At 41.7% G+C, this 24,445-nt stretch overlaps 2 long non-coding RNA genes across 5 annotated transcripts in view; one reads left to right on the forward strand and one right to left on the reverse strand.

Annotated features, from left to right (window-relative positions):
• The window catches only part of LOC309652097, a 97,223-nt gene that overhangs the window by 46,659 nt on the left and 26,119 nt on the right, over positions 1–24,445 (forward strand). Inside the window, exon 7 of one of the 4 annotated variants that reach the window (XR_014258567.1) lies at positions 607–2,429. The exons of 2 other annotated variants lie outside the window; for them this stretch is intronic. This is a non-coding gene — a long non-coding RNA (uncharacterized lncRNA). Of the gene's footprint in view, positions 1–606; positions 2,430–20,335; positions 23,375–24,445 lie in introns of those variants that run through there. One more of the 4 variants, XR_014258569.1, reaches the window with a different exon arrangement.
• LOC309652109 overlaps positions 10,559–24,445 on the reverse strand; it is a 42,576-nt gene continuing 28,689 nt past the window's right edge. Inside the window, exon 3 of the long non-coding RNA XR_014258587.1 lies at positions 10,559–20,410. This is a non-coding gene — a long non-coding RNA (uncharacterized lncRNA). The remainder of the gene's footprint in view (positions 20,411–24,445) is intronic.

The raw sequence follows: 24,445 nt of genomic DNA on the forward strand, positions 1-24,445 counted from the left end.
GTGGGCTTCAGTAGTTGTGGCACATGGGCTCAGTAGTTGTGGCACACGGGCTTAGTTGCTCTGCAGCATGTGGGATCTTCCCAGACCAGCGCTCGAACCCGTGTCCCCTGCATTGGCAGGCAGATTCTTAACCACTGTGCCACCAGGGAAGCCCCAGACTCTTTTTAATGGTAGAGACCTGCTCTGTCCAATACACTCTGTCTAGCCACTAGGTACATGAAGCTTTTACAATTTAAATATAAATTAATTGAGTAAATCAGTAGTACTAGCCACATTTCAAGTTCTCAGTAGTCACATGTGGCTAGTGGCTACCGTACTGGAGAATGCAGATACACAACATTCCCATCATCACAGAAAGTTCTATTTTTCAGCAGTGGTCTAGACTTCAAATCAGTCTCCTCTCAGGTTTCCCCTTTCCAGATTGAAGTCTCATGTTTTCAGCATGTCCTTGTGCAGCAGCCATGTTCCTACTACTGTACGATACCCCCTGACCTCCTACCCTGATCATGTCACTCGCCCTCTGTCAGTGTATTAGTTCCTGTTGCTGCTATAACAAATTACCACAAACTTCATGGCTTAATACAACACAAATTTATTATCTTACAGTTGTAGAGATCAGAAGTTTAAAATAAGCCATTTTGGGACTTCCCTGGTGGCACAGTGGTTAAGAATCTGCCTGCCAACACAGGGGACACAGGTTCGAGCCCTGGTCCAGGAAGATCCCACATGCTGCAGAGCAGCTAAGCCTGTGCACCACAACTACTGAGCCTGCACTCTAGAGCCCGCGAGCCACAACTACTGAAGCCACACACATGGAGCCTGTGTTCCACAACAAGAGAAGCTACCGCAATGAGAAGCCCGTGCACTGCAGCGAAGAGTAGCCCCTGCTCAATGCAATTAGAGAAAGCCCGCACACAGCAACAAAGACCCAACGCAGCCATAAATAAATAAATAAATAAATAAATAAATTTATTTTAAAAAATCAGCCATATTTTAGCTTCCAGAAGCCACCTGCATTCCTTGGCTCCTGGCCCCTTCCTCCATCTTCAAAGCCAGCACATAGCATCTTCAAACCTCTCTCTCACTGTCTGACCTCTGCTTCACATTGCCTTCTCTAACTCTGACCCTCCTGTCTCTCTCTTATATGGACTCTGTAACTAGAATAGGCCCACCTGGATAATCCACGATAATGTCCCCCTCTTAAATCCTTAACTTAATCACACCTGCAAAGTCCCTTTTACCATGTAAGGTAACATTTCCACAGATCCCAGGGATTAGGACGTGGACATCTTTGGGGAATCATGATTCAGCCTACCATAACAGGCAGTGTTCTCCAGTGGCATCTTGTTTTCCTTGAGGACCAGTGCTGCACAGAGTATGCCACACACTGATATGCCAAGGTTTTATGCAAAGGAAGGAGAATATTTTAAAATCTTATTTTCTGCCTCCATCCTCTCTGGAAATACCAAACTTTGGTTGTTCTGACTCCTCAAAATATGATCCTGTGAGTACAGTGGCACAGGAGTATCTTATAGGCAAGACAGATCCACAGCTGACTCAGCGTCCTATCAAGAGTGTTTGCCCCACTGTAACACAGTTGCTCCTTCAGGGCTGATCTCTGCCAGCCTTTCTTAAAAACAAACAACACACACACATACACACAAACAAAAGCCCCCAAACTGGGAGCTTGTTATATTAACCAAAGCAAAGCCTCCTGAGCTTCTCTTTGCCAAGGAAAGGGTGGCAGATGAAAGCCTGAGTCATTCCCAGGAGAAGCAGCAGCAGAAACCAGTGCAAAACTGGTCTTCTACTTCCAGTCTGGACAAGATGGCATAGACTCATTTCTCCTTGCTCCTCCCAGCTAAGTATAATTATGAATCCTAGAAATAATTCAAGAGGCAACCAAAGGAGAATTCTAAAAGATGTAAAGAGGACGGCAGAATGGTTAGGAATTCCAGGACTGGAGGAACACTATGGGAGCCTTATGACTTACTACCCAACAGAAGAAGGCAACCCAGACCCAGCATTTCCCAGCTCCCAGCCTAGCAACAGTGGCTCAGATAGGCTCCTTCTCCCTCTGGTTTGAATGGGAGTCCTGCTGACAGCACCAAGTGAGCATGGCAACTCCAGCAAAGGGAGTCTAACAGGGAGCCCCACTGACAATAAGCAGCCAGGGGAAGTGCCTTCCTTTCCCACCAGGCCAGAGACTCCCCTGCCCCACCAAAAGATACTGTGCAACCAGGGCACCATCAGGAGGAAATCCCACTACAACAAGTAGTCTGGCTCAGGAAGCCTTTGTCCCCATGGTCTTAAGGATCCCCTCTCCCCAAAAGAGATACCAGGAGGGCATACAGCACTGGCAAGTGGAGGGGGGTTCCACCAGAGTAAGCAAAGCCAGGGAAGATTTGTTTCCACAGACTAGAGACTCACTTCCTAGGCAACACCAGCAGGGACCAGTGAGGGCCCCATCAGCACCACATTAACCAATCGGACCAAAACTGCACCACAGAGGCTCTGGAAAGTAAATCGTCATTGAAATCACAGCCTACAAAAGTAGGCTAGGACTTGTGTGCTAAACATAAACATTGACTGCCTGCTAAAATAAAAGATTTAAATAGTCTCCTAACATAGTAGCCGAAATGTCCAGAATACAATGAAAAATCACCCATCATACCAAGAACCAGAAAATCACAACTTGAATGAGAAAAGACAATCAACTGACATCAATACCAAGATGAATCAGATGTTAGAATTATCTGACAAGGATTTTAATGCAGCATCACAAAAATGCTTCAATAAGCAATTGCAACATCTCTTGAAACAAATGAAAAAAATAGAAAATCTGAGCAAAGGAAAAACAAGTTATACAAAAGAACCAAACAGAAATTATAGAACTGAAGAATACAATAGTAGAAATTCAAAACTTGCTATAGGGCTTCCCTGGTGGCGCAGTGGTCGAGAATCTGCCTGCTAATGCAGGGAACACGGGTTCGTGCCCTGGTCTGGGAAGATCCCACATGCCGCGGAGCAACTAGGCCCGTGAGCCACAACTGCTGAGCCTGCGCGTCTGGAGCCTGTGCTCTGCAACAAGAGAGGCCGCGACGGTGAGAGGCCCGCGCACCGCGATGAAGAGTGGCCCCCGCTTGCCGCAACTAGAGAAAGCCCTAGCACAGAAACGAAGACCCAACATAGCAATCAATCAATCAATAAATCTTTAAAAAAAAAATTGCTATACAGAACATCTTAAAAAAAAAAAACTTGCTATATAGGCTCAGTAGTATAGTGGAGATGACAGATGATAGAATCAGTTAGCTTGAGGATAAACCAATAGAACTTACTCAATCTGAGCAGCAGAGAGAAAACAGACTGGAAAAAAATAGAGCCTCAGAAACCTGTGGGAAATAACAAAAGATCCAACATTCATGTCAGAGTCCCAGAAAGATACCAAAACCAGACAAAGGCAGTGCAGAAAAGGGAGAAAACTATAGACAAGTATCTCATGAACTTAGAAAAATCTTCAACAAAACATTAGCAAAATGAAACCAACAATGTATGAAAGAATTATACACCATGACCAAGTGGGATTTATTCAAGGTATGCAAGCCTGGTTCAATATTTAAAAAATCAGTCAAGATAGTCTGCCATATCAAAAGACTAAACAAAAATCATATGCCCATGTCAATTGGCACAGAAAAACACATTTGATAAAATTCAACATTTATTCCTGATAAAAACTCTCAGTACATTAGGAATTCGAGGGGAACTTCCTTAACCATGTAAAGAACATCTACAAAAAACATACAGCTAACATTATACTTAATGGTGAAAGACTGAATGCTTTCGCTCTTAAGATTGGAACAAGGCAAGCATGTCTGCTCTTATCACTTCTTTTCAACATTGTACTGGAAGTTCTAGACAGTGTAACAAGGCAAGAAAAAGAAATTTTAAAACATACAGATTAGAAAGAACAAAGTAAAACTGTCTCTATTTGCAGAAAACTTGATCATCTGCATACAAAATCACAAGAAATCTTTAAAAAAAAAACCCTTCTAGAACTAATAATGGAATTCAGCAAGGCTGTATGATACAAGAGCAACACAGAAAAATCAATTACATTTCTATATAGTAACTGGAAATCTAAAAAAACCAATAACACCTTTTATAAGTGCTCCAAAGAAAATGAAATATTTAGGTATAAACTTAACAAAACAGGTACAGGATTTGTATGCTGAAAATTACAAAACACTGATGAAAGAACTTAAGACATTAGTAATTTGAAAGACTGACCGTGTTCATAGATTGGAATACTCAATCAACATACTAAGATGTCAGTTCTCCCCAAGTTGATTTATAGGTTAATGAAATCTCTATCAAAACCCAAGCAAGGATTTTTGTAGATATAGACAGGCTTATTATAAAATTTCTATGGAGGGAGTTCCCTGGTGGCCTAGTGGTTAGGATCCTGGGCTTTCATTGCTATGGCCCGGGTTCATCCCTGGTCGGGGAACTGAGATCCTGCAAGCCACGTGGTGTAGTTCCCCCCACCCCCCCAAATTTTTTTATATGGAAAGGCAAAGGACCTAGAGTAGTTAAAATGATTTTTATAAAGAATAAACTTTTAAAAAGAATTAACCAATGTAAAGGCTTACTATATAGCGACAGTAATCAAGCTAGTATGGTAGTAGTGGAAGGGAGACACACAGATAAATGGAACAGAATAGAGAACCCAGAAATAAACTCACACAAATTTGTTCAATTGATTTTTGACAAAGGTGTAAAAGCAGTTCAATGGAGGAAGAGTAGCCTTTTCAACAGATAGTGCAGGAGCAATTGACATCCATAGGCAAAATAAGTGAACGTTGACCTAAACATCACACCGTGTACAAAGATTAACTCAAAATGGATCACAGACTTAAAGTGTAAAACTATAAGACTTGTAGAAAAAAAGCCCACAGGAGAAAATCTTCATGGTCTAGGGCTCAGCAAAGTGTTCTTAGGCTTGACACCATAAGCATGATCCATAAAAGGAGAAACTATTAACTGGATTTCATCAAAATTGCAAAGTTTTGTTCTATGAAAGATCCTATTAATATGAGCTACAGAATGGAGAAAATATTTGCAAACTACATATCTGAGAAAAGATTTTTATCTAGAATACATAAAGAATTCTGGAAACTCAAACAATCCTGTTAGAAAATGGGCAAAATATATGAATAGACATTTCACTAAAGAGGATATACAGATGGCAAATAACACATGAAAGGATGTTCAACACCGTAAGTCATCAGGAAAGTGCAAATCAAAACCACAGTGAGGTATTACTACACACCTCTCAGAAGAGCTAAAATAAAAAATAGTGACACCAAATGCTGGTGAGGATGCAGAGAAACTGAATCACTCATACATGTGTTTTTTTTTTAATCAAAGTTCTTTTTTTTTTTTTTAACATCTTTATTGAAGTATAATTGCCTTACAATGGTGTGTTAGCTTCTGCTTTATAACAAAGTGAATCAGTTATACATATACAATATGTTCCCATTTCTCTTCCCTCTTGCATCTCCCTCCCTCCCACCCTCCCCATCCCATCCCTCTAGGTGGTCACAAAGCACTGAGCTGATCTCCCTGTGCTATGCGGCTGCTTCCCACTAGCTTTCTATTTTACGTTTGGTAGTGTATATATGTCCATGCCACTCTCTCACCCTGTCACATCTTACCCTTCCCCCTCCCCATATCCTCAAGTCCATTCTCTAGTAGGTCTGTGTCTTTATTCCCGTCTTGCCACTAGGTTCTTCATGGCCTTTTTTTTTCCCCTTAGATTCCGTATATATGTGTTAGCATACTGTATTTGTTTTTCCCTTTCTGACTTACTTCACTCTGTATGACAGACTCTAACTCCATCCACCTCATTACAAATACCTCCATTTCATTTCTTTTTATGGCTGAGTAATATTCCATTGTATATATGTGCCACATCTTCTTTATCCATTCATCTGTCGATGGACATTTAGATTGCTTCCATGTCCTGGCTATTGTAAATAGAGCTGCAATGAACATTTTGGTACATGACTCTTTTTGACCTATGGTTTTCTCAGGGTATATGCCCAGTATTGGGATTGCTGGGTCTCATACACGTATTCTTCAACAGATTAATGGTTAAGTAAACTAGGACATCCGTGCCATGGAATACTACTCAGCAATAAAAAGAAATGGGGTATCGGCTCATGTAATAACTTGAATAAATCTCCCAGGAATCCTCCTGAGTGAGAAAAAGCCAGTCTTAAAAGGTTATATACTATATGATTATTTATATAATACTATTGAAATGACAAAAAACATAGCGATGGGGAACAGGTTAGGGGGTGCCAGGGGTTAGGGAATGGGGCAGATGGAAGGTGAGTGTGGCTGCAGAGGAAGAATCCTTTTGGTGATAGTACAATTCTGATCGTGTCGGTGGATACGTGAACCTACACATGCGATAAAATTGCATACGACTAAATACACAGACACATACAAACAAATGTTTACAAGTAAAGCTGGGGAAATCTGGGCAAGATCAACGGTTCGCAGCAGTGTCAATACCTTGACTGTGATATTATACTACAGTTTGACAAGATGTTACCCTTTCGGGAAACTGGATTAAAGAGTATGTGGTATCTCGCTGCATTATTTCTTACAATTGCATGTGACTCTACAATGATCTCAAAATAAAAAGTTCAATTGAAAAAAAGATGAAGACAAAAAATTGAGCCCTTGAACATTTTGCCAGAAGCTGGGCTAAGGAATCTGGCTCGTTGCGCGGGCATGGAACTAGTTGGCCATCTGGCTACAGACTAGATGGTTATAAAGAACAGTGACTCCCCCAACCTGGGGATGCAGCCCCTTCAGGAGCCTCTATAATAATCTATAAGCCTCTATAATAATCCAAACAGGTATTGTTCACCTTCTGGAAATTCTCAGTAACCAAATCTAATTGCAAATCACTTCCATGACAAAGCAAGTGTTTGCCATATGTCTTCATATCAGAGGGCCGCCCTAGGAAATCAGAATAGGGTATCTCCAACCTGTCCCTACCCTAGCCCTTCCAAAATAGGAATCACTGGCCTGCTCATTGTTCATGGAGCCAATATGTGAGGCCTGAATGGGCCTGTTAACTCTGTATGGTGAACAGTCGCCACCCCTAACCCTGGTCAGTCAGCCAGCGGGCTCAGACCACAAGAGGAACTCTGAGGGGGAATGAGAAGCTGTGGATGATGGGCTGCAAACCCCATTCCATTGCTGGGCCAACGCCTCCAAACATATGCTCTGCCGCCTTCTTAGATTCAACACCTTCCTTAGGAGGAGCTCAGAGGGTTTTTATGATCTTTTCCGAAGAGCCCTTTTCATGCCCGTTCTTCAGACCTGGAGCATCTTGAACTTATCACTTGATGTTACAGAGGGCTAAACAAGCAATGGGAAAAGTGCATTTTCCCTTTATATTAGTTTTTAAGTTAATATATAGAAAAATTGATGTTATTGGTATACAGTTCTATGAATTTTAACACATGTATAGTTTCATGTAATCACCACTACAGTCAGGATACAGACTGTATCAGGATTCATCCCCCCAAACTCCCTCATGCTGCCCCTTTGTAGTTACACACACAACCCCCGCCCCAAAACCCTGGCAACCACTGGTGTGTTCTCCATCACTGTAGTTTGGTCTTTTTGAGAAAGTCATGGAAATGGAATCATACAGTAGGTAACTTTGAAACTGGCTTCTCTCACTCAGCATCATGTCTTTGGGATTCATCACATTGTTGTATCTCTCAGTAGTTCATTTTAAGATCCCTTTTTACTTAAGAATTGCTCTCCAATTTTGTTGATTAGTTCTCTAAGCAGGCTTTGTAATAGTGCAGCAACAGTGTAATCTGTGTGCAATGAAATCACCTTTGGTCAAATGACTGACAGTTATTAATGTTTCTCTTATCCAGTTCTTAATCTGTTTCTTCTGGTGAAAAAAAAGTAGAGAGGCAAGAAGTAGATAATAATTTCTAAGCAAGCATTATAGAGTTCTAACACCAGAAAGCAGCACCCCTGACTGCCTGAACTGTTCTCAAATCACTTCTCTCACCACTTGAGAAACCTACCAGGACAGTAGTGGCCAGTGGACTTCTAGACATATGCTTCTTGCCCAGGAACCTCCGTGTGATTCTAGAACCAGTCCCATGCACAGGAATGAGTACAATTGCCTAGAAGGTAACGTTTTAAGGAGTTCTTAAACTGCCCTCCCAAGGACCCCAAAATGTCTTTTACTAAGGTTTAATCATGCCAGAAACTTCTACCATTAGAATCACTCATTCAGGCTAAGGAACTCCAGAAGACCTCTCTAAAAAAAATGCAAACGTATCACTTATAAGGATATCCCATTATGACGTTGGCCCTGAGGGACTGGAACAAAACCTGATTTGAGGCGGTGGCCAGGTCTGGCGTGGTGCTCAGTGCTCAGGACTGGGAACTCCAGCTTAAATTAGAGGTGAGGTCAGGGGATGACCCTGCACGGCCAAGTGGCAGCAGGAGATACTGGGACCCAAGGAGGTGGGCTGAAAAGAGGGGAATGTGTCAAAAGAGGAATTGGGACATGGTAAGAACAGAAGTTGCCTGTTTCATAAGTACACCTGGATCATGCCCTGGTGGGCCCCACTCTTGAGCTGGATCACTAGATGCCTTGTTTGTTGCTGTCTTATCTACCTAGTAAGTCAACACTAAGTAAAAGCTCTGAAACCCAACTCAATAAAAGAGTGTTTATGAATCCAGTGTACTTAACTAAGGAGAAAGGCACCTTCTGATCGCAGGAGAGCTTTCTTTTTTATTCAGTTTCCCCTTCTTTTGTGTTTATAGCCTTTTATCCTTCTCCCCAAAGGCAGGCCACTCTTGAAGTCCTACCTGTAAAAGGAACTTGACTGCCAAGTATCAGAGACTTCAGGTGGAGGGTGAATTGAGTCTGGTTCCTGTGAGGGAGGGGAGTCAGTCTCGGTGGCTGGGCTTAGCCTGGCACTGAGGGCAGTAGGACAACCCTTGCACGCTGCATTTAGGAAGCGAACGCCCCTTCTGCCCGGGGTGAACCAGGGCCCTGGTCTTCTTCACCAGTGTTATTTTACAACTTCCCGCCGCACACAGGCACGTACAGTTAATGAAGTAACGGTCGGTGTGTCTGCCAGTAACATAGCTAATTTCTGTTAATTAGCCATAGGCCAACAATGAGTAAATTGGTAGACTGTGCTTGAGTTGACACATTTTCAATCTGATGGTTCATAAAAGAGACAGCTGCTTCTTTTATGTATATGTAAGTGGCTCTTAGTGCATCAAAAGAATGTTTAAAACAACAAAGGAATAATCAAAAGTGCAGTTTATCATCTTGGTTTGTAACAGATTCAAACCATATAATGACAGCAGCCTGTAGTTAAATAAGCGGAGCAACAGATGGACGGCAGAGGCACTGGGGCAGGCGCAGTGGCCTTCCTGAGGGCTTCTGGCCACGGCCCCTGTGCTCCAAGCAGGTGTGCTGAGGTGTGGCCCAGGGAGTGGGAGAACTGATCAGTAAGATAGTCCAAACCTTTGCAAAGTAATAGTCACAGAGGAAGTGCTTTCTGAGAAATAACAGAAATAAAGTGCACCTAGGAAGCTAGTTAAATGTTTGAGACTTGAATGCGAATGGGAAAGAAATGCATCTTTAGAGCTGGTGCAGTCGGAGCCTTTCATGTTGAGGCACGAACATTTTCAACCTCCCCTACATTTTTGTTCATCTGATTTTCCACTTCAGTTGTTCATTCTCTATACCCTGCCCGCCTGTGGGACTGCACGCTAATTATCTCATGGTGGTGAGGTTCCAGGCGTGTGTGATTGATTCATGGTCCTGGGTCTGATATAAATGAACAGGTTAATTTCTTGGCCACTGCTTTTGCCTCTATCCCCGGCCACTTGGGCACAAATGAAAGCCATTTGGTCACGAGAGGGTGAGAGGGTGTAGACGAGAATGAATAATCCCATCCTCGACCCTGGAAAAAGAACTGAAAGGCTATGATTTACACACAAATCAGTTCTACCATCTTTTTGTAGAAACGACAGCATGCTCTTTCCTCACAATCCCACTCTTAAAGTATTTTTAAACTTCAGAATTGGAGTGAGGAACCTAGGCGTTGACACTGGTAAATTGTTCCTAGCTGGCAGTGTGGGAGAAGGTGGGCAGGGCACACTGTCCCTAGTCTAATTCCCCCCCCCCATGAAGTTCTGAAAGGTTGGTAGGAATAGTTGGTGAATTGAGAACAGTAAACACCCTTTCTTTTACGTGTATTAAAATATTCTTAATGCTTATGACAACTGTGAGGGGTGTTATGAAGAGAGGAAAATATTCACTATCTCCTGAAAAGTTAGCAGGGATAGGGAGTAGATCTTGATTTTTTCTTCTTTATTTTTAAATTTTTATTTTATATTGGAGTAGGAAATCTTGATTTGACCAGAGAAAAAAAGTGGTTGAGTTTTCCACTTCTGAGCCATTGATTTGCTCTCAAGGCAACACAGCCGGGTGCTCACATTATCTTTTCTTTCTTTCTTTATTTTAAAGTGACTGTGAATTCTTTTTTTTTAAATTTATTTTTGGCTGTGTTGGGTCTTCATTGCTGCGCGCGGGCTTTCTCTAGTTGCAGGGAGCGGGGGCTACTCTTCGTTGTGGTACGTGGGCTTCTCATTGCGGTGGCTTCTCTTGTTGCAGAGCACAGGCTCTAGGCGCGTGGGCTTCAGTAGTTGTAGCACGCGGCCTCAGTAGTTGCAGCGTGAGGGCCCTAGAGCACGTGGGCTCAGTAGTTGTGGTGTGCGGGCTCTAGGGCATGCGGGCTTCAGTAGTTGTGGCGCACGGGCTCAGTAGTTGTGGCGCACGGGCTTAGTTGGTCCGTGGCATATGGGATCTTCCCGGACCAGGGATCAAACCCATGTCCCCTGCACTGGCAGGCAGATTCTCAACCACTGCACCACCAAGGAAGTCCCTGGGCACTGACATTAGTAGCAAGAGGCCAATCACATTTTTTCCTTTTGACTCTCCTTTTCTTTTACTTATCATATTTTGTGATTGTCCACGTTCTTCAGATTTTTTTCCTGTTATCACGAGCTTGAAAAAGAATGTGGTCAGCTTCCACCCATTTGTATTAATGTAGGAGAGCATTAATACAGCTACAAGAGAAGTAGAGATAAGCCAGAAGTCAAAGAATCAGAGTGTTCCAACCGGAGGAGCCATAGAAACAACTGAGGCCAGCCCTTCACTTTTACACACAGGGAGACAGAGACCCAGAGAGGGAAGGTAGCAGCTCTCATGATTCCCATTCCTGTCCTCTTTCCAGAATGTGATATGTGACTTTATGGCTATATACTTTCCTTTCCAATTATGATTTGTAAAAATTATTAGTTGCATTCCTGGGGCATGAAGCCAATTAGGTGTTAAGAAGGGATCCAGAGCCGTGCAATAGTAGGAAAAGCTAGCCCCAAGCTAAATATTCACCCTGGATGATCAGATCTGGAGTCGACCCTCGCTTGCATTAAGTGTTGGCATTCTCCTAGGTTCTGCTCTTGGCCCTCTTTTCTTCTCTTCAGAGTAGCTCCACAGTTAGGGTTGGTCTGTTTGGCAAATATAAGACTGACTCGGAATTGAAAAGCTACAACTGCAGTTCTTAGGATGTTCCACCTATCTCAGCAGATAATGTATCCCTTGTTCAGTTCAACACCCACCTTTTCACCTGTTCCTCTCTTCACAATTCTTTGCTCTTCCCTTATACCCTGCTGCATTTGTAACCACAACAAAACTTCTGTTTCGTTTTGATAAAAAGAAAAATCTTTTCAACCTGTGTTCCCCCTGTCAGCTATTCCCTTGTCAGCCAAGCCTCTTGAAAGAATGATCCGTACTTGATGTTCTCAATCCTTCCTTTTCATTCACCCCAATGCCAAACTCAACGGACACCTTTTGGTCTTTATTTTAAGGGCTCTTGCTCTGCAGCATTTAACACAGCTCAACCATTCGCCTGCTTGAAACTCTCTTTTCCCTGGTTTTTCTTCTCCAGATTCTCTTACTCCTCTGTTCCTCAAGGATCTTAATTGATAGTAGTTATATCTTGGGTTCACACCCAGCTTAAATCTCCTTTACTCCAATACTTCCCAACCTGTCATCTCTCAGGAAGGGATGGTAAAGCCGGGGACACAGCCAGTGGGCCTAGGGATGGCTCTCTAATGGGAAGTGGACACCGTATCTGCGGGAGTCCATTCTCTCCCCCAGGAATGCGGTGAGATGGAGGAAGCGGACTGCAGGGAACCAGGCTGAGAGGTCGCACAGGCTCAGAGGCTGATGCTACAGTTGTGGCTGTGGGAGTGGATGAGTGACTAGAAGACACTGCCAGGCAGAGGAGCAGGTATGGGAAATAAAAGCAACACTCCCTGAGAACCAAGGAAGAGATCATGCGCTGGGGAGAGATGCGGAGTAGCAGACAGAGGAGGGGAGAGAGGGGAAGAGTTGTGAGAGGAGTAGGAGGGAGACAGGGGAGTGATGAGAGCGAGCACAGGAGACAGCACCCAGACGGCTTCGGAGTTTCTGTGAGGTGCTGCTGTGCTTCCGGGACTACGTTTCTGTGTGATTCCCTGTATCCCTGTAATAACCCTCTCTTTTCCTTACCTTATTTTAATGGGTTATTGTTTCTTGCAACCTTTACCCTAAGGTACCTCTTCTTCCACCAACTCCCCGACCTCACCCTCAGTGATCTCATCCACTTTCTTTTAGTTTAAAATGTTTTTATTCAATGTAATACATGCATATAGTTAAGAAATAAAAGCGTACCAAAGGCTTATAGTGATAAGTAGAAGACCCTATGCCCACCCCTTTCCTGCAGTCACTCTTTGAAGTGTTTCTTAAGGTGTTTACATCAGTCATTTAAAAGAATAAGATTATCCTATTTCTTTTTCTTTTGGTAAAATATACATTGCACAAAATTTACCATTTTAACTAATTTTAAGTGTACAGTGGCATTAAGTACATTCACATGGTTGTACAATCATCAGCACTATCCATCTACAGAAGTTTTTCATCATCTCAAACTGAAATTCTGTATCCGTTAAACAATAACTTCTCATTCCCTTCCTCGCCAGCCCCTGGTAACCACTGTTCCAGGTCTTGTCACTATGAACTTGACTATTCGAGGTACATCATATAAATGGAATCGAACAATATTTGTCCTCTGGTGTCTGGCTTATTTCACTTAGCAAATGTCTTCAAGGGTTGTCTGAGTTGTTATATATATCAGAATTTCATTCCTTTTTAAGGATGAATAATATTGTATTTTATACACACACACACACAACATCATATTTTGTTTATCCATTCATTCATTGATGGACATTTGAGCTATTTGCATCTTTGGCTATTACAAACATGCTGCTATGAACACAAGTGTATAATACCTGTTTGAGTCTCTGCTGTCAGTTCTTTTGGGTATGTACCCAGAAATGGAGTTGCTGGGTCATATGGTAATCCTGTGTTTGCTTTTTCTGAGGAACCACCATGCTGTTTTCCACATTCTACTATTTCTTTTCAAACACTTTTTAAACATCATCTACTGACTTTGTATTATGGTAGCTGAGGATCCATCCACTCTTGAAGTATTCTGTAGCCCTTGTGTGCTGATGACTTCCCATCTACATTTCCAGCTCTGACTTTCCCCTGAGCTTCAGGCTTGTATTATCCAAATGCTTGCTGGACATCTCCGTGTGGGTGTTAAGCTCAGAGTATCCAAAGCATAATTAAAATGCTTGCTCCTGCCCCTACCCGCAAACTTTCTTTTCCTCTGGTTATTATACTGCCCCTACATCAGTGAATGTCACCAATGTCTACCCGGTTACTCAAACAAGAAACCTGCAGGTTGTCACAAACTGCTGCTGGACCTTACCATCCAATGGATCACCGAGGCCTGCTGATTTTACCTCTGAAATATTTCTTGGCTCCATTGTCTTTTCTTCTTCCTCACGGTCACTGCCCTAGTTTAGATGTTCATCCTCTATTGATGGAACCACTTGCCGCAGCCTCCTCCTAGCTCATCTCCCTGCCTCCATACTTGCCCCCGTTTAATTCTATTGCACACTGACCTACGCCAGTTTAGTCTCTCACACCGTCAGGTACTTTTCGGTGAATATCAGTAGATTCCAATGACCAGAGGTCGCTGTGTGTTGTAGTCCTCCTCCCTCACTATCTCCACACCAGGTGGGACGTTCCACTGAAAACAGGACTCTGACCCAGTTCTGCCAGGCATACATTTATTAGCAGTTAGACATAGTCCTGCTGCCTGTCCTCATAAGATCCATTAAGCCCCACGCAGGAAAGGTTCACCTGAAGCACATTTAGCAATTCTCCAGCAGTAGCGTTTTACCTGAACTTCTGGTCAGATCAGGCAACAGACTCGTCCATTAAGTGTCAGGGGGCAGGACCCAATGGATTCCTAGACCTAGAATGCCACTCTGGGATCACCAGTGTTTTAGGCCCCATTCATGCACGGGCAGACAAAAGTGTCAGTCCATAAATCTGGAACACCATTTATTTAACCAGTGAAAGTTTGTTTCTATATATATATTTTTTCACATCTTTACTGGAGTATAATTGCTTTACAATGGTGTGTTAGTTTCTGCTGTATAACAAAGTGAATCAGCTATATATATACATATACATATATCCCTATATCTCCTCCCTCTTGCGTCTCGCTCCCACCCTCCCTATCCCACCCCTCTAGGTGGTCACAAAGCACCGAGCTGATCTCCCTGTGCTATGCAGGTGCTTCCCACTAGCTATCTATTTTACGTTTGGTAGTGTATGTATGTCCATGCCACTCTCTCACTTCGTCCCAGCTTAACCTTCCCTCTCCCCGTGTCCTCAAGTCCATTCTCTAGGTCTGAGTCTTTATTCCTCTCCTGCTCCTAGGTTCTTCAGAACGATTTTTTTTTTTTAAGATTCCATATATATGTGTTAGCATGTGGCATTTGTTTTTCTTTCTGACTTACTTCACTCTGTATGACAGACTCTAGGTCCATCCACCTCACTACAAATAACTCAATTTCGTTTCTTTTTATGGCTGAGTAATATTCCATTGTATATATGGGCCACATCTTCTTTATCCATTCCTCTGTTGATGGACACTTAGGTTGCTTCCATGTCCTGGCTATTGTAAATAGAGCTGCAATAAACATTGTGGTACATGACTCTTTTTGAATTATGGTTTTCTCAGAGTAATATCCACTACAGAAATGAGCAAACCCTCTACTGTAGATTTAGGTAGATTGGTTGAAGCTTTCCAGTAGCTGCATCTGGAGTGTGGACTCATAATTAGAGTCTTCCAGATGCACACGAAGCACTGCTAGAATGTGTTCCTCTTTGAGGTGCTTCAGATATTAACTGTCCCTAGAGTATATGTATATATGTTCATGTACACATATAGGTGTGTGTGTGTCTCGCACTGTCTGTGCTGAGTTTTTGTTTGTGTTTGTTTGTTTGTTTTTTGGCTAGGACGCATGCAGCATCTTAGTTCTCGGACCAGGGATTGAACCCTCACCCCCTGCAGTGGAGGCGCGGAGTATTAACCACTGGACCGCCAGGGAAGTCCCTGTGCTGAGTTTTTTTAAAGTAAGTTTCAGGCTATATAACAAATCTCCCCTCCCATGTACATCTGTCCATATTGTTCCCCTGCATAAAACCCTTCCCTTTCATGGTTCCCTGTTGCCTGTAAAATCAAGTCCACACTCCTTCAAGTGACATACAAGGCCTTGTCAGACCTGCCCCTTACCACTTCCTTTTCTGCACTTTACACTCTAGTCTAGAATTACCAAGCTGCTTTTAGTGAAGCCCACCAATGATGCTCTCCCCACCTGCCTAGCCCACCTTTCCCACTTTCCTTCACCTGGCTAACTCTTACTTATCCTCTATGAATCAATTCAGGCATCAGCCCTTTCAAGAAGCCTTCCCTGGAACCCGATTCAGAGTTAAGCTTGTTTATTTTATTTAACATATGAATAACACTTATTATGTGCCAGGAACTATTCTAAGTACTTTTCATCCTAATGACAACTCTATGAATTAGGTTCTATTATTATCCCTCTTTTCAAATGAGGAAACTGAGGCACATAGAGGTTTAACTTGTCCAAATTCACACAATTGATATATGGCAAAGTCACACTTCAAACCCAGGCTGTCTGGCTCCAGAGTCTGTGCTTATAGAAATCCGTATGCTATGCTCTGTATTTCCATAGCACGGTACGCATACCTCTATCTCATCATTTAGCATAACAGTTTGAAATTCTTTCTTTGGGTATGTGTCTGCTGCTTCGCCATCAGGGTATTAAAGCTCAGTAGTCTCTGAAGTATGGTATAATGGTTAGATCATGCGGTTTGGAATTAGACATACCTGGGGTTAAGTCCCACCTCTGCTCTGTACTAGCTGTGTTACCTTAGGCAAATTATTTAACCTTTCTATGCTTTCTTTTCCTAATGTGTAAATTGGGAATATGAATACCTCACAGGGCAATGGAAAGAATGAAATGAGATGATGTATCCAAAGCACTTAGCAGTGGGTCTGACATAGTAAAAAACAAAGCAAAACAAAAAAGTCTGGTAATGCTTGATTATCACAACTAGTTATTATTATCTCTGCATCTCTAGCAACTACCACAGTGCTTGGAAAATAGACATTTGAGAAATACTTGTTGAACTGAACTATTGTGGAAATCTTTAGACTGACATAGATATCTAAAGTGTATCTTAGTGTGTACGACTTCAGAAATGGTCCCCCATAGTGAAGCAGGATGTGCCACCTCACTTTGCTGGGGCACCCTTAAGAGTTTTACCTCCGAAGGGTAGATAGCCCTGGAGCTCTCCAGTCATATAACTAATAAGCATATCATTCTGGTCCTTGCAGCCATTAGTTTTACTCTAGCTGAAGCTCAGATAGGATAGCTCATCACTTTGAAGTGAGTCTTGTTATCCCAAGTCATCTCATCCTTCAAAATGAAAGAGAACTCCATTTAGTTTCCTTTTCTTAGAACAAGGGCTTCAGAACTTCCCAGGGCTATCCATTCTCGTAGGATCTCTGACCTTTTCGGTCAGAGATGCAAATTTCCTTCCCAGTATCCCAGAGCTTTGATCCCTTCTGTTATAAATTTCACTTGTCAAATGAATGAAAAATACAGTTATCAGACATGCTCAAGTCACCTTTGGATAGTGTTGTGACAGAAAATGTCTCAGGTATCAATTAAGTACCCATCTTTTTGCACCCAAGGGCAGTAGAAGATGCTACTTGAAAAGCTGAAATAAACATATATATCACATCCAGATAATAATACAACCCCCCAGAATACTAAGGGAATGGAAGCTCCTAAGGCAGAATCTTTTGGTTAACTTAGGGCTAAGGAGAAACCTCATTTGGGTTCAGGTGGCCAATCTTTCTACAATATCTGAACCCACTTTCCTCCATAAAGGAGGACAGTCTAATGACCACCGATTATTTCTTCCATGCGGATCTTGCAAGATCTCTAGGCCAATCACTTTTCAGAATTTTAAGTAGAGAGACAAAGTGGAAGAAATTGAACTGAATTTGTATTGTTGGTGAAAAAAATCAATAGTCTGTGAACGGAATGGAAAATTTTATTCAAGCCAACCTGAGGATTATAACCTGGGAGACAGTCTCTCAGAGAGCTCTGAGAACTGTTCTGCCCATTAGAGGTCAAAGCACAGTTATATCCATTTTTGAGACAAAGGGTTATACATCAGACGTATTGATAGTTCACACAATTCAGATCTGCACGTACAAAGTAGTGGGTCATTGTGACCCCTTACAGGGTTAAGAAGGAATGTTATCCCCTAAGGAGTTATCGAGTAGTGTGTCATTGTGGCCTCTTACAAGATTAAGAAGGAATGTTGTCTCCTAAGAAGTGATCTTGCTGGTACCAGGAGAACATTGCTCTTTATGGTTGAGCAGGTATTTCTGCCACTGGGGAGGTCTGGTTGGTGCAGAATGCAGATACACAATGCACACTAGAGGGGAGGGAGGAGGCCAGAGGGTAGAGAAAAATTTTACGTTTACATTTTTCTTGACTTGCCTTAAAATGTGAATTTTTATTTCATCGGTATTAATCCTGGTCATAGCCTATAATCTGGCAGTTTGATTAAACCTCTGATTGTTATGTTATCATTTTTCTCTTTTTTAGAAGAACCCCACCACCTAACACACAAAAACGTCCAACTAGCTGAGGGTTCTGGATTCTCAAGTGCTAAGGGAATAATGACTGGAGTGTGGGTTGGTCAGGAGAGGCTGCCTGGAGAAGGTCTCCAGCCGGATGGTGAAGGGCTGGTAGAATTTCGATGGCAAGGGCTTCCCCGAGTTGAGGAAGAGGGGTTGGGCACGAGCCAGAGCACACAGCGCCTGTAATAAACTAGAGGCGAGGCTAGCGGTTTTATGCTTAGAGCAAAGCCTGGAATTCCCCTCTCTTTTTCTGTCCAGATGGTCAGAAATAAACCACGGAGGTTCCAGAAACACAGAGATCGGAAATGTTCACTCTAGGAAAGTGCACTGGGCCAGAAGTGAAGAGCTGTGATCTCTGATCCTGGTCCTACCACCGATTTGTCCCATAATGGTGGGCAGTTCGTGTAAAGCTTTTTTAGACCATTTTCTTGCCAGTTAGATAGAGATAGATATATGATCAGACTACCACACGGAGTTGGTGGGAGGATTCAGTGAAAGCTTACAAATATCCATCAGATAGAAGTTACTGAGATACTATTATTAAAATGTACCAGTGGAGACACTAGTACAGCTCTTCCTTCCATTCCCTTTGGCCTCTTTAGCCAACACTCAACATGAATTTCACGAGAGGTTGCTGGTTGCCTTTCTAAAAACATATTTAACCAGTTTCTTCATGCTACTCAAAATTTGAAGGTCGAAATTCTAAACTTTGTAACAATCTAAAAAGGAATTTAAGGCAATCTTATGACACTGTTGTGGAGGTTCCAGGCTTCCTCTTATAATGCATGGAAGGTGTTAAAGCAACTGTTCTCTTTGACTAGCCCAGAAAAATCCTCCTTCCTTCATCTCCTTGAATCTAGCCTGCATATCTGAGAGAATTCTGATTATAGTTTATACAGTATAACATTGGTGCCTAAGGGCCATTCCCTTAGCCATTCCCTTTACACCTGTGTTGAATGAAGGGGTTGGTGGACGTTCAAATCTGTGTGTTAACATATAACTTTAATTGGAGACTGAAGATGACCGCTTGTTAATAATTTGGCATATGAATCATTTAAAAAACAAAACACTTCTGGTGAAGAGAGGTGCTAGAATTCATCCTCATCCCCTCCTCCTGAATGTGTATTTTACATAAAATCACACAGATTTTCTTAACAAGTTTAACAGTGTGCTATAACATAATCGCAATATTATACCAGAAGCATTGTCAATGCTAAGTACTCTCCAATTTATAATGCATGAATAAATTCTCTAAAACTCTTGAGAAGAGTATCCATTTTCCCAGCTAAATAATCTTTAAGTTCAAAAGGTAAAATGAATATTTCTTCTTATATGAAATATGGCATATATGTGGGAGTAGAGTTTTGATAAGCGTTTGTGAACTCCCTGCTGGTTGATTTAAAAACCTCCTTGGCAATCGCATGGCAACTAAGGATACTATGCCCCCTTCTACCTAGGGGCGAAGACATGGTGTCTGCAGAATTATGTATCCATTAAGGTAACATTAGATCTGTCATTTTCAACCTATGGCATCCAAGGTCACCCTGGATGCTGGTAACCAGCCAGTAGATGAGAAAAGAGAAAGAGTAGAGAAGGCATGTGAGCTTCTTAGACTGGCCTGAATGTCACCCACACCCCTTCCACCAACATTCCATGGGCGAAGATTTGTCAGAAGGCCCCACCTAGATGCAAAGGGAACTCAGAAATGGTAGTTCCTGTCTACAGAGCCACTTCCCAACCACAACTCAAGCATGATGGAAGGGCAATACAGATATTTGGAGGCTAGCTAAGTGACTTTGGCGCAGTTGTACTGTGGCAGTTACTAATTTCTTGTCTCAGCTCCAAAACTTCCAGACCCTGCTTTGTGATGCTGGCAGTAGGGCACTACAAACCACATTTCTGCTTTGTTGGCTGACTCTATGTTAGGTTCTGCTAATAGGGGGCAGTAGAGGGAGACAGCAAAGCTGGAGAAGGAAGAGACTTACTCCTACCTGTTTGCTTACCGTGGGTTTTCCTGTCTGCTTGTTGTGGTTCCTGTATCACCACAGCCTTGCGTTGTCACCCTGGAAACAGCAGTGTCTTCCTATAGCATCAGCTGTATCTGGTTGCAGTTTTTCCACCACCTGGAAGAATCAGCCCCATTGTGTCTGCTGAGAGACACCACCAACCATCTTGTGCCCCCCTCTTCAGAAGTCTGGGTCCAGCGCCACAGGGACCTTCCTCCAAGCTCAGAGGTCTCAGTACCAGTTGGCAAGTGCCCACTTTTCAGAAGTCTGAGGTTTAGCTCCAGGGACCCCCTCTCCCAAGTTTTAGTAATTCAACCTCTTCTCTCCCCCTGCCCCCCGCCCCCGCGCCACCTGCCCTGCTGCCTGAGGGTAATAGCTGCTTCCTGCAGTTTTTACCTTTGTGAAACCTTAGAGCAGCACTATCCCATAGAAATATAATGTGAATACTAGTTTTTAATTTTCTAGTAGCCACATTAAAAAAAAGTAAAAAGAAATGGTAAAATTAATTTTAATGATATATTGTGTATAACCCAATCTGATCTTTCATTTTAGCATATGATCACTGTAAAAATTATTGAGATATTTTGATATGAAGTCTTTGAAATCTGGTGTGTATTTTACACTTACAGCACATTTCAATTTGGAGGATAAATTTCACCAGAAATACTTGATCTGCCTTAGATTTCATAAAATTTACAGTTGAAAATATAGATTCACCAGCTCATGTTGTTCCAAACATACATAAAAGCTTTCTAATAACTGAATTGAGTATCAATCTGTAACTTTTTATTTGGAAAAAATTGTGCACTCACAAGAAGTTGCAAAAAATACTACAGAGAGGTTCTATGTACCTACCACCCGGCTTCCCCCATTAGTGACATCTTCCGTGATTATAGTCATTGTCAAAACCAGAAAATTAATTGGCACAACACAATTAAGTAGATTACAGACCTTAATCAGATTTCCCCAGTTTTGATATGCACTTATTTCTTGGTATGTCTTTGTGATTATATGGCATTTTATTGCTTGTAGAGATTTGTATAACCACTTCACCACCACAATCAAGAGACAGAACTCTTCCATCACTACAAAGGATATTCCTCATGCTGCCCCTTTATTGTTACTTCTCCCCTCCCCTACAGTGAGCCCCTGGCAACCACTTATATGTTCTCCATCTCTATAATTTTGTCCCTGAGTAATGGAAATAAAAACAAAAATAAACAAATGGGACCTAATTAAACTCAAAAGCTTTTGCACTGCAAAGGAAACCATAACCAAAACAAAAAGGCAAGCCACAGATTGGGGGAAAATATTTGCAAATGATGTGACCGACAAGGGATTAGTCTCCAGAATTTACAAACAGCTCATGCAGCTCAATATCATCAAAACAAACAACCCAATCAAAAAATGGGCAGAAGACCTAAATAGACATTTCTCCAAAGAAGACATACAGATGGCCAAGAGGCACATGAAAAGACGTTCAGCATCGCTAATTATTAGAGAATTGCAAATTAAAACTACAATGAGATGTCACCTCACACCAGTCAAAATGGCTATCATCAAAAAATCCACAAACAATAAATGCTGGAGAGGGTGTGGAGAGAAGGGAACCCTCCTACACTGTTGGTGGGAATGTAAGTTGGTGCTGCCACTATGGAGAACAGTGTGGAGGTTCCTTAAAAAACTAAAAATAGAGCTACCATATGATCCTGCAATCCCACTCCTGGGCGTATATCCAGAGAAAACCATAATTCAAAAAGATACATGCACCCCAATGTTCATTGCAGCACTATTTACAATAGCCAGGACATGGAAGCAACCTAAATGTCCATCAACAGAGGAATGGATAAAGAAGATGTGGCACATATATACAATGGAATATTACTCAGCCATTAAAAAGAATGAAATAATGCCACTTGCAGCAACATGGATGGACCTAGAGATTGTCATACTGCGTGAAGTAAGTCAGACAAAGAGAAATATCATATGATATCACTTATAAATGGAATCTAAAAAGAATTGATACAAATGAGCTTACAAAACAGAAACAGACTCACAGATTTAGAGAAGGAACTTAGGGTCACCGGGGGGAAGGGTGGGGAGAAGAGATAGTTAGGGAGTCTGGGATTGACATGTACACACTGCTGTATCTAAAGTGAATAACCAACAAGGACCTACTGTATAGCACAGGGAACTCCGCTCAATATTATGTAACAACCTACGTGGGATAAGAATTTGAAAAAGAATAGATACATGTATATGTATAACTGAATTACTTTGCTGTACACCTGAAACTATCACAACATTGTTAATCAACTATACTCCAATACAAAATTTTAAAAAATAAATAATTCCTTAAGAAAAAGAATGTTATATAAATGTCATCCTATAGTATGTAACGTTTTGAAATTGGCTTTTTTTTTTCCACTCAGCATAATGCCCTTAAGAGCCATCCAAGTTGTTGGGTATATCAGTGGTTTGTTCCTTTTTATTGCTGAATAATATTCCATAGTATGGATGCACCACAATGTGTTTGACCACTCACCTGTTGAAGGGCATTTGGTTTGTTTTCAGATTTCAAGCTGTGTAAGCATTTGAGTATAGGTTTTTGTGTGAGCCTAAGTTTTCATTTCTCTGGGATAAATGCCCAGGAGTGTGATTGCTGGGTCATAGGTAACTCTATGTTTAATTGTCAGAATGATTTTCAGAGTGGCTGTACCATGTTTCATTCTGACCAACAGTGATAGCGAGATCCAGTTTATTGGCATCCCTATCAACATTTGGTGTTATCAGTGTTTAATTTTAACCATTTGAATAGGTATGTAGTCTCATCTCATTGTGTTCTTATTTGTGTTTGCCTAATGACTAGTGATGTTGGACAACTTTTCATGCATTTATTTGCCATCTGTATATCATTTCTGGTGAAGTGTCTGTTCAAGTCTGTTCCCATTAAAAAATTGGGTGGTTGGTTTCTTACAGTTGAGTTTTAAGAGTTCTTGGTATATTCTGTAGACAAATCCTTTGTTAGAGATGTGATCTGCATATATATTCTCCCAGTCCATAGCTTGTCTTTTTATCTTCTTAACAGGGTTTTTCACAGAGCAAAACTTTTTCATCCTAAGGAAGTTCAATTTATTGATTTTTTTCTTTTATGTATTGTGCTTTTAGTGTCATGTGTAAGAGTTCTTCACCTAACCCTAGGTCATGAATATTTTCTGCTATGTTTCATTCTAAAATTTTATAATTTTACATTTAAATCTGTGATCCAATTTGAGTCAATTTTTATGTAAATTATGAGTTTTAGGTCTAGGTTTATTATATTATACTTTTGCCTATGGATGTCCAATTTTACCAGCACCATTTATTGAAAAAAATAACCATGTTTCTGGGGTCCCATAACCATCGAGGTTCAATGGTTCACTGGATGGACTCACAAGGTTCAATAGCAGGCTTTACTCACAGCTAAGGTTTATTACATCAAAGGATACAGACCAAAAGTGATAGGAAAAATATATGCATTCAGTAGAGTTCAGAGAGGTCATCTGAACCATCTGAAGCCACACAAGGATGTGCTTTCTCTCTATCAGTGAACTACAGGTGTGGAATAACTTTGCCCAGGGAAGCCTGTTCAAGACTTGGGATCTGCGGCTTTTCTGTGTAGGGGAACAGCTCTGTCATGGCAGTCTGGTGAAATTGATCACATAGGCAAAGGCTTGACTGCAGTGTATCTGAGTCTTAGCAGAACTCCTTGTGATCCACTTGGAACACAAGAGGATGGGAGGCACTTTTTGTTTTGTGGTCACCCCTTTCCGGTATGTAGGACAGGGAGCATGGGTTGCTGGTACATTTGGCTACTCTTCCTTTCATTCTCCATGTAAGTAATAATCTGAATCCACAAAGGGCTCGTTGTGTTTTTATTGGCCATAGGCGTCAGACCTTAGTCTTTCCTCACGCTCCACTGAATTGCTTTTTCATCTTTATAAAATATCAGTGCGTATATCTATGTGAGTCAATTCTTTTCAACAGCTTTGTTGGGGTATAACTGACATACAGTAAACTGCACATGTTCAAAGCACACAATTAAGTTTTGACATATGTATACACCTATGAAACCATCAGCACAGTCGAGATGATGAACATACTGCAAAGTTC

Source organism: Balaenoptera physalus (genome assembly GCF_965194825.1).
Source record: "Balaenoptera physalus genome assembly, chromosome: X".
Lineage (NCBI taxonomy): Eukaryota > Metazoa > Chordata > Mammalia > Artiodactyla > Balaenopteridae > Balaenoptera > Balaenoptera physalus.